The sequence below is a fragment of the Pteropus vampyrus genome, unplaced genomic scaffold, assembly GCF_000151845.1.
Source record: "Pteropus vampyrus isolate Shadow unplaced genomic scaffold, Pvam_2.0 Scaffold109, whole genome shotgun sequence".
Classification (NCBI taxonomy): Eukaryota; Metazoa; Chordata; class Mammalia; order Chiroptera; family Pteropodidae; genus Pteropus; species Pteropus vampyrus.
Genome location: NW_011888890.1, coordinates 5,716,110 through 5,729,356, shown reverse-complemented (window position 1 = coordinate 5,729,356; position 13,247 = coordinate 5,716,110).

Below are 13,247 nucleotides of genomic sequence, written 5' to 3'. Positions count from 1 at the left end.
GGGAAGGGGGGAAGGAGGTAATAAGCCAAGAATTGTGGGTGGTCTCTAGAAGTTGGAGTTGTCAAGGAAGCAGATTCTTCCCTATTGCCTCCAGAAAGAAATACGGCCCTGCCAACAATTGTGATTTTAGTCCAGTGAGACTCATATTGGGTACATAACCTAAAGAACTGTAAGATTAAATTCGTGTGCTTTTAAGCCACTAAGTTTGTGGTAATTGTTACAGCAGCAACAGGAAACTAATATAATTCCTTAGGATTTTCTGTGTAAGCAATCATGTTGTCTCTATATACACAATGTCACTTCTTCCTTTCTAATCTTTATGATTTTTCCTTCTTCGTTTTTCTCTATTGCACTGGATAGGAACTCAAGTGCAATGTTGCACAGAAAAGGTGAGAACAGACATCTTTGTCTTATTCCCAATCTTTTGGGAAAGCATTAAGTTTTACACCATTCAAAATAATCTTGGCTGTAGGTTTTTCATAGTTATCCTTTACCAAATTGAGGAAGTCTCCTTCTTTCTCTAGTTTGCTAAGGGTGTTTATTATGGAGGTGTTAAATTTTGTCAAGTGCTTTTTATGCAACTATTGAGATGATTTTACCAATGCAGCAAATTATTTAGCGATTTTCAAATGTCAAACCAATTTTGCAGTTTTAGAATATACCCATTTTTCTTTGTTGATGGCATTAAGTTGCTAATATTTTGTTGTTAAATTTTGCATGTATATTATTTACTGCTGCATAACAAATTACCAAAAGCTTAAAACAACACATATCATCTCCAGTTTCTGTGGGTCAGGAGTTGGGTGCAGTTTAACTGGGTCCTCAGCATAGGTCTCACAGGATGCAGTCAAGGTGTTGGCCATGATGTATTCTCATCTAAAGGCCCAACCAGGAAAGATCTGCTTCCAAGCTCTTTTGGACTGTTGGCAGTAATTGTCTTCTTGTAGATGTACGACTGAGGACCCCTGCTGCTTACTGGCTGTTGTCTGAAGGCTGCTTTTGCTTTCTGTGGGCGCCTTCACTTCTTTGCCACTTGGGCCTTCCAACATGGCCAATTCTTCACAGGCAACTGGGAAACATCACTAGAGTGAGTCCGCTAGCAAGATGTAGTACATAAATGTAATGTGATTATAGGAGTGACAGCCCATTTCCTTTGCCATATTCTATTGGTTAGAAGCAAGTCACAGTTCCCACTTACACTCAGAGGGGAGGGGATTATAGAAGGGTATAAAAACCAGGAGGTGGAACTTCTTTAGATCTGTTTATCATAGCATCTATGTTCTTGAGATATTAGTCCGTCATTTTCTTGTCTTACAATGTCTTTGTCAGATTTGATTATTAGAATTATGTGGATCATTTTTGAAAATGCTTTTTATTTCTTACTCTCAACTGATTTTCCAAAACAAATACCAGGTTGAGTTGTTGACAAGAAAATGTAAGCTTTTTTTAGTATAGTATATGATTTAAAATTAAAATTAAAATAAATCTATATAATTAAGAATATTAATAGTTTTATTTTTGACATAACGGATGAGTTCACAATGGTCACCTAAAAAGTACTAATCATCATTGAAACCTCAGTCAAGGGCCGATAAAAGCTTTTTTTATGTCGATATTTTGTCATTCATCTTTCATAATATCTCTAGCTTATTGATAGGAATTTAACAGAATTAAACTTAGATAGTTTAAACATGTATAATGAATTTCTTTCAACTTCTATACAATGATTATTGCTCTGGGCCCACAAGTTAAAAGCTGGTGACAGTAAGGTATATACTAATAGTGACAGGTAGTTGAGTCTTATTGCATAGTTCTCGTGCATTAAATGATTTTTTTTTAGTTTTTTTTTTTTTTCCTTTAATTCTCAGCAGCTCTACACTGGGGTCAAATCATCCATATGTGAGCCAGCAAATGCATGATAGACCCTTGGGTTCAGAAGAATGACTTGCTCTTTAGCCTAAGGCAAAGGTTGGGCACTGGACATTCCTTTTGTAATTGAATAATAGTTTACACATATGCTCATAGGCAAGAGAGGGGTGGGACTTGTAGCTCTATAGTCTGTTAGACCACAGTTTAAACTGTAACACTGCTTCTTACTAGTTTCAGGACTTTAGAAAAAGTATTTAATAACTCTAAGCTCTCCTCTCCTCATCCATAAAATCAGTGCAATAATAGCACCTATTTCAAAGAGTTGTTGTGAGAATTAAATGAGATAATTTATGCTCAACACAAATTTTGACACTTAATATGCACTTAACAAATATTAGCTGTCACTATTACTAACACTATTATTATTACTGTTACTTTTACTGTTATTGTAAAGTGGGAAGATTACCGACTATGGAATCAAACAGACCAGGAACCACTGTTTACTAACTATGTGAACTTGTGTAAGTTAGTTGACTTCTCTGAACATCAGTGTCCTCATTTCTAAAATGAAAAATGCGATAAGTACTTTCTAGGACTGTCAACTAGCATGGCACCTGTTGCATAGTAAGCACTTTAAAAAGACGAGTTTCTTCTTCATCTTTTATCTAGTACTCTCTTAGAGGCTTCTTCTCGCCCAAAGAACAAATATTAGTTAAGATATAGGCTAGGCCACTGTTACAAGAGACTCTGAAATAACAAAATTATCTCTCTTTCATGTAAGAGAAATACCAGGGAAGCAGTCTCCTTCCACGCTGTTGCTCTGCCCTCCTCTATTTTACAGCCTCTGGGAAAGGGACAGAAGGAAGCAAAGAACATGTTTCCCTCTTTCGAGGAAATTTTCCAGAAGTTGTATACCTCACTTCTTCTCATACCCCATTGGCTGAAACCTAGTTATTTGACTGCTCCTACCTGCTAAGAAAGGAGGTGCTGTCTTTAGCTAGGCATGATGGTGGTAGATGAGACTATCAGTCTCTGCTAAGATACATTTCTAGTCTAAGCTTACCAGATGAAATGAGATTGAGAGACTCAATTTCCCTCTAAAGTGGTACAGATGAGTTTCCTGGGGAATGAGAGTAGAAAACAGGCAGTGTTCAATTGTTCAAAGGATGGAGACTTGTATGCTTACATAACTGGTCTCATGTTTTGGGTATTAACTGGGCTTAACATGATAGTGGTTGCTTTTGTTTCTCATTTCTTTCCTTTCTTACAACTTACGCTTGCTCAGGATGATCTAAGTTACCTAGTATCTTCAACTTTTATTGAGCACAGAGTAAAACACTCCTTCTGTGCTCTTGCTGCAGTAAATGAAATGATCAACGAATAGTTATCAAGCTTCTAGAATTCATTCACTTTCATGCATTCATTTATTCATTCTCTCACTTATACTCATTCCATAAGTATCCATTGAGCTTTTACTTTGTTCTATGTTTTGGAAATATTAATGCATTCTAGCCATGATCTCAGGCCTCAAGGAACTCTAGTTTAGTGGTTGAGAGAGACAAGCATTGAAAAGACCTCCACACAGAGCCAATGCAATAGGTGCTGAAAAAGAAGTAAGGCCCCGATATCATGAGAGCCTATTGGAGACTGCTATTGAATTCATTGCGATGAAGGATGATGTGGAGCTCTCCATCAAAACACTCAGAGAACAATGAATGCTCTATTGAAGCCACACTTCATTAAATTCTTAAGGGTCCTAAGATCTGCAGGCATGGAGAGAGGGAGATCCAGGAGGGCTGTAGCAGACAGCAAAAGCTTTTGGATAAGGTAAGTTTCAAGAAGATTTTGGATAGATTTAGAGATGTGAGAATGGCATTCCAGAGTAGGAGCAGTTTAAACAAAGGAATGGCATGTACTGAGTTTCTGAAGTGGGAAAATGGACTAGACATTATCACTAAGTTTCCTTCAAATGGTACAAATGTCTCATTCTTTGGCCTTGAGACAATTGCAGAATAAATCCCAGCAACTTCTGCCTTGTCCTGTGTGGCTTTTCACCAAATACAGGATATAGAAATGAACAATGGCAGAGTTATGTTTAATGCTGCTAAGCTTTCCATTTTGAGTTGGCAGCCTCAGTATATAATTTTCAGAGATAGAAAATCCCCTGGCTTGGGATTTTGCCAGAAATTACTTTCCCCCAATTAGATTCTAGTTTGATGCAATCATTGCTTGAAAATTGTCTCAAATTGAAACCATCTAATAGCCAGTTTTGGAATGAAGAAAATGGGAGAAATTCAGCACACCACAGACAGTCCATTCATTGAGTATGTGATCCAAGAACAGGAAAAAAACGGAACTCTCAGTTTGTCCTGTTTTAGACACAGAGTATCAGCTAGTTTCAGAATCAGGTGGTTTTGACCAACAGATCCTTTCGTTGGCTTTGCACAAATCAGATCAAGCTTTCAGAGGAAGCACAGTTTGAGTGTATCTTAAGCAACCAGATTTGACATGTTCATCAGATGCGTCTATTTCTTTTCATCATATACAGGTATATTCCAGAGAGGATAGCCAGAGGAATTGGCCAAACAGTGGCTGAGCACTAGCTCTATGAATAAAATGTGGAGAAGTGGGTGGTGTACTGTTTGGGCTCAAATGCATGGAGGCTCATAGCACATGGTATATACTCATTATATACTTGAATTAATTAATTAATTAATTAATAGCCATTACTGGTTCAGAATATCCCCTCCCCTGTGGCAGGGTTGGCTTATCTTTTTCCAAACACTTCTCCTTAGATGCAGTGTGGCATTTTTGTAATGATGTACTGCATTCCCCTGGGACTTTTTCCTGATTTCAACTATGAGCAAATACTACCAAGTGATGCAGGTGAGTTCCTTGGAAAGTTTGTTTCTGGTCTTTGCTTTTAAGCTTTATTAGGTGGAGCCAGAGCAGCCTTTAGTCAATGGCTAATTTGGCCCCACAACTGAGGTAATTGCCTTCTGAGCACTCTTCATGATACCCCAGGTAATATGAGGTTTTTCCAGTGGTTCATGGGAACGCACACTCTTCCTGGCCCTGTGTGAATTGCATAAGTTATTTTATCTGATATTTTAGCCTCAGAGAGTTTCCTCACACATGTGCTGGATGAGGATTGGCATGGAGTTCCTGTGCAGATCTAATAGCCAATTTAATAACCATCTATTAGATGCAGCTCTCTCTTCCTTGACATTTTAAATTTGTCCCTCTCTTCTGCCATCATATAGTTCTTGAACTCCCAAACTCATCCCTACAACCGAGCATAACCACTGGGCTTTGCCTGGATTCTCCCTTCCTGGGACATGGTCTGTAATCTCTATCCAGGTAATAAGTTGGGTGGCAATCATAGGACTTCTCTCATTTGTTTCCTCTCTCTCAGGGATCACTTTTGTTCTCTCAGGGATTGCCTGTTGTTCAATATCTGAAACCATAGTTTCATATTTTTTCTTATTGTTTTAGTCTTTTGACATGGGAATATAAATCTGATCTCTGTTATTCCATCTTGGCTGAAAGCAGCAGTCAGTGCATAAAAATGTATGTACAAGGACATTCATCATAATATTGTTTCTGAAGAGTAACTGAGACTAAGCAAAAAGCAAGACAAAAACAAATCATGGGATGGTGTGATTTGGTATTCATATAATGTGCATTGTGATGTCCATATAATATGATACTATATAGCCATTAAAAATCACGTTTTCAAAGAATATTTACTGACCTGGGGATGGATTTGTGATATTATGTTTATTAAAAAGGGCATATATAAATTTATTTTTATGATTTCAATTTTGTAAAAAAGTAAATATATTATACATACTGTAATAGAAATACTTTGTATGTAATTTAATATATTCAATATGAAAATATAGATATAGAAATATGTGTACATATCACATAAATATGTATATTATATGTTAATAAATATAATGAATATATAATATAAAAATATGTATGTATGATAGATTAAATCTATATGAAAGTATATATACTTTATATAAATATACTAACATATATTTATATGTGTAAAGAACCAACAAAATGAAATTTTACAAGTCAAGATATTTATTGGGGAATCTATTTTTAATGAACATAATAATAATAAATCTAAATAGCCCTCTTATTTGCCAGGCACTATTATAAGTGCTTTTAATATATTAATCATTTAATCCTCACGACATAGAGGAAACTGTGGCACAGAGAGTTTAAGTCACTTCTCCAACTATTAAATGACAAAGACAGGACTTCACCTCAGTCAGGCTGGGTCCGGAGACTGTTCTTTATCATCACGCTATGCTGCCTTGCTCCCCAGAATTATAGGGTAAAGGGTTAGTGAAGCTTTCTTGACCAAACCTGGGGAAAGAGCTCCGGGTAACTGGGAGACAGAGGCATTGGCAATAAGACTGAGAGATATTCAATTGCAAAAGAGAGCTCTGTGTCTGAAAAACTCTGAAGATTGAGCAGATGGCAGGGTTTTTGCCAGATATGCCATACGTCAAATAGCTAATATAGTAGAGCCACTATTTGGACCCAGAGCTACCTGTTTCACCTATGCTTTTCAAGCTCTAACCAGGTGCCTCACACCACATGACTGCCTGACATCTGGGACTGAAGGCCTAACTTTTTCTTGTATCCTACTAACTAGATAGAAGAAAGATGTAGCAAGGGGAGGTGGACGGTAAGGGGGGCCTCATTAAATTTAGTGAGATGGTTTACCTTCAGCCAAGTGCCATCCCACAGCCCAGAGACCACACTTCCCAGCAATTCTGAGCAGAGAGAAAAAGAGCTGACACATATTCTACAGAACGTCCATTCAGGCAAGGCTTCCCATACACTGACACCCTAGGGTTATTATTGCTTTGCTTATATGAGATCACTGAGTGGAATGCCTCATTATGGGTTTAAATCCAAGCTATAAATCAAACAGTTCTCCTTTAATATAAGGAAGTTTCCGATTATTTTCAAGAACACCTGGTACAAAGTGAGGTAATCTCATATGGTAAGGAGGATAAATAACTTAAACCGCATTCCCATAAATTTCTTTAACTTGAAGGAAGTCTTTAAGGCTATCGGCATATGTGGCATGTCTGATTTTTCTTGAATAATGTGTGAAGTGTTTTAAATAGACCAGAAAATTCACAGGGTTCTAAAACCTCCTTTGGATTCTGCCTTGCTTTTGGTATCTAGACAAGTGTCGAAATTATCGAGGATTGCTTTCTTAGTTTGACTAAATGTTCTTTTTTTCATCCAGAGAGATCTTGTTGACAATTATTTCTTCATTCTGCATCCCAAACTTCCAGTTTGCAGAAGTAGAAAAATCAATATGAATAGCTTAGTGCTGACAAATGAGGCTCCAATTACCAATACTTGTATGCAATATGGCAAAGATTTTCATCCAGTTAACTCTACTGCTTTCTTATTTTAATGGTGTTTGGCATAGGTGTACCTAGTTATTATTCATAACTATATCTGTAAGCACTGTTTTCCTCTGCTTTTCCTTCCAAATGCTCTACTGATTTTAAAGTGAAATTATTTTGAGATGAGAATCAACAACTTTTTACATAAGATTCTTTAGGTTTGCCAAATAAGAACATTTTCATTTTAGATTTTGTAATCTCTTTTTGGTTCAAATAATGGAGGAAGAGATGGATAAGCATTCCTCAACAAACACTGAGTACCAGATAATAAATAGTCTCTTAATAAGCCATTAACATTCTGATACTAGATTTGATTACATCCACTGATATGTTAAACCAGTGCTTCTCAAACTTTAATGTACACACAAGTCATCTGAGGATCATGTTAAAATGAAGACTTTGTTTCAGCAGCTCTAAAATGCTTTTGGATAAAAGTACAATTTCTCTTGTAAGGGCTTACATTTAAAGCCATAGCTCTGATTGTGAAATTCAACATTTTACCTGCTAATGGAATTATCAGTATCTGAAAGAAGTGAAGTACAAGCAGGATTTCTTCAAAACTCCAAAAATGAGACCATGGTTCCAAGAAATCTGTCTTGCCTACCTGACTGAATTACCTCTATGGGTTTATACCTGTTGAGTAAGTTAGGTTCTAGAGAGATCACAGTGTCTCTCGGAAGAGTATATCTATGAGAATTTTACTTCTTTCTAAGCTAAAAGAGCCAGGAGGATGAGTGGTAGTGGTGGGAAGGAATGAAGAAGAGAAACAAAACAAAGCAAAAACAGAAAGCCTTCCTGAAGAGGGAAAATGACCAAGGTAGAAGTAATTTTAATTAAATACTAATTGTAAAATAGGATATTAGAAATGAAAACATGGGTATATGGTAATAAAAAGTATTATTAAACTTTTTGAGTATTAATCATGGCATTAGTATATTCAAAATGTATTAATGAATGAATTAACTAATTGAAAACATTTGTTGAATACCTACTAAGTGTTGGGTACTATATAAGATGTTGGAAATAGAGAGTAAACTTGAACAAATTTCCCACCCTCATGAACTTTGAATCTTGCATAAATATCTGCACTTACGATGAAAGATGTGCAAGAAAATGCAACTGGGTATGAAATCTGTAGTAAGAGCACTTAATTTAATCTGGAGCATCAGGGGAATCCTGGTTGAGAAAGGAACATTTAAGCTGAGAACTGAAAAAGTAGGAGAAGAGATGGAAGTGAACTTCATGATAAGAGATAATAATTCAACTAGTCAGCACAACACAAAACATCTTCATGACATGCTCAGGAGTACGTGGTGATTAAAGGAGACTGATGAAATTGTTAAGAGAGGTGGGATTTGGGCATATGTGGGTAGGAGATGGCTGAAGGAAAAATTCCTGTTAACGTTCCACCATTATCAAGGCATTATATATCACAGCTCCTTTCTACAAAATAAAATAGAACAAATCATAAAATTGTGGTACCTAGAAAGTACAGTTGAGTCTTGTCTGTCTACTTTGGACACAAAAAAATGATAGCTCCAATCTCTGATCATTTTATGTAGGTTTGATGTTTGTGTTGCCTCTGGAAAGAGCCTGGAAAGTATCTTTGGAAAGCTTTTGGGGCCTGGCCTTTAACACAAGCACAAAACAGTTTGTCTTCATTTTATCCTGCTGAAATCTACTAATTTTCTTTTTCTTTTTCTTTTCTTTTCTTTTCTTTTCTTTTCTTTTCTTTTCTTTCCTTTCCTTTTCTCTTCTTTCCTTTCCTTTTTTTCCCTTTTCTTTTTTCTTTTCTTTCTTTCTTTGTGGGAAGAGTTCTAGGATTTCATTACATTTAAAGGCCTAATGGGGTATACACACTTTCATCAGCCTCGTAAATGGACAGCAAAATCATTACAAAAAGCAACTCGTGGGCAGATTTCAGCTCAGAAAGGGCACTGATTCCATTGCTTAAGGGAGAAGGAAATAAAAGCAAGTGTCCTTTTCCAGGTGAATGAATTATTACAGTTATATAATAACCATTGACGGCAAAGAACAGGCAGAGGACAATCAACAAGTACTTTTTCCTATCCCTGGATATAAGTCTATTCATGTATTTCAAGAAATATCATTGTCAACCATTTCTTTCAAAAACCTGCTGAGGAAGCTACACAATCTCCCTTGGGAAACCCACACCACGTTACTTTCATCTTTTGATTAGTAATGTCTAGTTTACTCTAGATTTGTCTGCTGCTACATATACTTTTATATTTTTTTTTCTCTGTTGGCAGCAGAAGCAGCGAATGAATTTCCATCTGCATAATGATGTGCTTTAAAGCTTTTATTCCTCTTTGGATTACTTTTCATGAAGTTGTACATATCCTAAATCAATTTTTGAAAAAGAAAGCAGAGTACAAAATCAGTGGCAGAGAAGCTAAGAGACTAAGCTGAGAGCACCTCTGAAAATACCATGCCAGAGCTAGCCCTTATGTAAGTAAAGAAATTATGAAAGATTTTCCAAGGAAGCTTGACTTGGATTTAACTGTATCTTCCTCTTTATCCAGATTTTTACTATGAGATGGTCACAAATGGAACATGGATTTTCCAGAAATCACTTGCAAGCAGGTTTATAATCTGACATGTTTATTTAAGGGATATAATGAGCCTGAACATTTCTTCCCACTTTAGAGAAAAAGAGAAAATGGCCAGTCAATATCTTTGGAAAGCTGACCAGAGGTCTTTTGGTAGAATCTAATGCTGAGTTCCTTAGATTTGCTCAGTTTCTTCTTTGAACAAACTGGGTTCGTTCCAAACCTGTTTGGCATTGATGGGAGAGCAAATGAAAAGATAATCGAGTGTGTATGATGCCATGGCAATATCTTTTGGTATCTATCTTGATCTTTGTTTCTTTAAAATCAGGAAACCCAGCACCTGAAAAGAAAAGATTTTGGGAATTATAACCTTATTCCTACTAAAGTTCTAGATCTCCCCCATTCACTTTATTCTTACTTCTTGCTTGATTTCTACATCTCCTTGGCTTGAGCACTAATAATATAATCTGCAATCAATGAATATTTATGAATGAATATTGTTGAATGAATGACCTCGAGTCATTAGCCATATCTGATCTCTACCCAATTCTTGGACTAATAACTAAGTATCCTTCTCTGCCTTGACCCTTGAGTCTTTTCACCAACTTTAATACTTATATCCTGGTGCCACCTACTTTAGACTGCTCAATATCCTGAAACCCTGGAACTAATTTTGACAACCATCTACTTGATTGGCATTTACATTGGGATGGCCCCTGCCCTGTAAGAAGTTTGATCTGTATTCTCAGTAGAAGAAATCATATGTAAGCCTATTTCATAAGACACAGAGTTGTAATAACTTAGAGATTAGTTTAATATCATTGACAGTCTCAAAGTGGCAATTGTCTATTAGTCTGCATTACAATGTCTCTCAACATCCAACTACAGAAATACAGAAATACAGAATACAGAAAAAAGAGGTAAACTCATATCAATACAGAAAACTCATTGTCAATATCTGACAGTGAATCTTTGCTGACTATAAATATGAGATTCAAGTGCATTTCAAACAAATTACTTAAAATTCACCTCAAGGTATAAGGAATTCTGAGGCAACATGAGTACTCTGTTAATCGTCTTTGTTCCCAATCATCAGATTATATTCATCAGAGATAAAGATTAACATTACTGATTTGGAGAAGAGACAGGTAAGGGATAATGATAAGCCAAGAATTATAGTTTTTTCAGGTATTATATTGGTTTATGGCGACCAAGAATCAGGTTGTGGGGGAAAGAGAAGATATTACCTTGGTAAAGTAGATTTGAACTGGGCGAAAGCCCTAATAAAGTTGGGAATTGAATTAGGACTCAGTACATGTCATTCTACCTTCCATATTTAGGAAGACGATCAATTGCTATACCAGAGGCAGTGATCAGGACCAATGTCACCTCACCAAATACTATGTTTTCTGAAAACAAAGTGAACAAATTTGTAAAGAATTTCCTAATCAAAGGATTAGCAAAGAGAAATATTAAAAAGGGAGAGGAAAAAAGAAAATCCGCCTGGAGTCAAAGAAATAATAGTATATAATACAAAAAAAAAAGTCTTAGAGGAAAGGTATATTTCCAAAATAATGTCCTCCTGTAAAATCCAGAAGAAACTATTAGGAAACTATTTGAAATGAACAATAGGGAAGAGGAATACATTGCCTCTATGAAGCAGAAATAGAAAGCCATGAGGAGATAAAATGCTAGAAAAGGCAACAGAACAAGTTGCGATGAGAGATGCATAAAATACAAAAAGATTACAATAACAGAATTGAAATCCACTGAATAAAGTAAAAAGAAAAGTAACAAAAAAGAGAGAGAAATATTGACATAGAGAGAAGAAAATGGAGAGTCAATATGGGGATAATTGGTGTTTTTTAGGGAGAGTAAACAGATAACAATCAATAATCAATGATATATAAAAGAAGATAAACCTAAGAGAAAAAATACTTTATAGATTAAGGTGGCCCACCCAGATATAGTCAACAAAAAGACTCACTTTTGGTCATTACTTGTAATATAAGGTTGTATACTCTATAACAGCAGTCTTCAAACTTCTTGGTCTCACAATGCGTTTATACTCTTAAAAATTACTAAGAACCCCAAAGAACTTAGCTTGTATAGATTATAGCTATCAATCATTACCACATTAAAAGTTAAAACAAAGAATTTAAAGAATATATTTATATATTCATGAAAATATTAAGCCCATTACATGTTAACATAAATAACATATTTCATAGGGGAGAAAAAACTATATTTTCCAAAAAAAAAGGGAAAAGTAATATTGATTTACATTCTTACAAATTTTTTTAATTTGTAAAGGATTACTAGAAGACAGAAGGAGTCATATTCACTTCTACATTCAATTTGTTTTAACATGTTATTTCAGTTGAAGTATACGAAAAATATCTAGCATCACATAGATACATAGTTAGAAAAGAGAATTTTAACAGCTTTTTCAAACAATTGTAGATATTTTTTAAATACTACACTAAAATTTGAAAAATGATAGTTTTTAAAGATTAATTATACTATGGAAACTGAAATTATATTAAATAACTTTTCATACTCAGTTACAGTAAAGTCCATTGGACTATCTTATACTTTGAATGGATCTTTACCTATATATTATAACATCATACATTGGTAATTTGGAAATATTTTGTCTTCCTGAGTTATTCAGCTCTTCCAAAAGTGGACATATTTCATTATATGATTTTTAAATATCACATTCAGTAATACCACCACTGATATCATCAGAAAAGCCTAAGTATTCCAAAGCTAGCAAGCTCAAAGCTGTAGTTAGAAGTTTTCCAAAATTATAATTTTCACGTGGAAGCTTGAATGTTATCATCAACAAATACTGTCAGTTCTTTTTCTTGAAGTGACAGTCTCAGTCTGCTTTTAAGAAAATGTTTGACAAAGATTGATTTACCGTAGTTTGTCTGTCAGTTGTTCTTTCAGGTAAAAAGAGTGTTCCATGAAAAAGTGGCTAGTTCAATTTACAACTGAAACAATTGCCCAGTTAGTTTTCTTCAAGACACTCATTGTACTTAGATGTGCTGCAGAAGTGCCTATGTGTTCCTCCTCTTATTATCAAATAGAATATAAAATGACTAATAGTGCAATTTGGTGCCACTGCCTTGATTATTCCTACGGCATCATTTCTTTTGCATTATTAATGCAAATGTCAACACCCTAAAAGAAAATAATATTTTAGTAATATTATGAAAATAGTTTTGACCTCATGGACTCCCTGAAGGGTCTGAGGACCCGCATAGTTCTATGGTCCATGCTTTTAGAATCACTGCTCTGTCAGCATCCAGGCAGAAAAATATAGTTTTTCTACAGAGGAATAAAAAAAAAA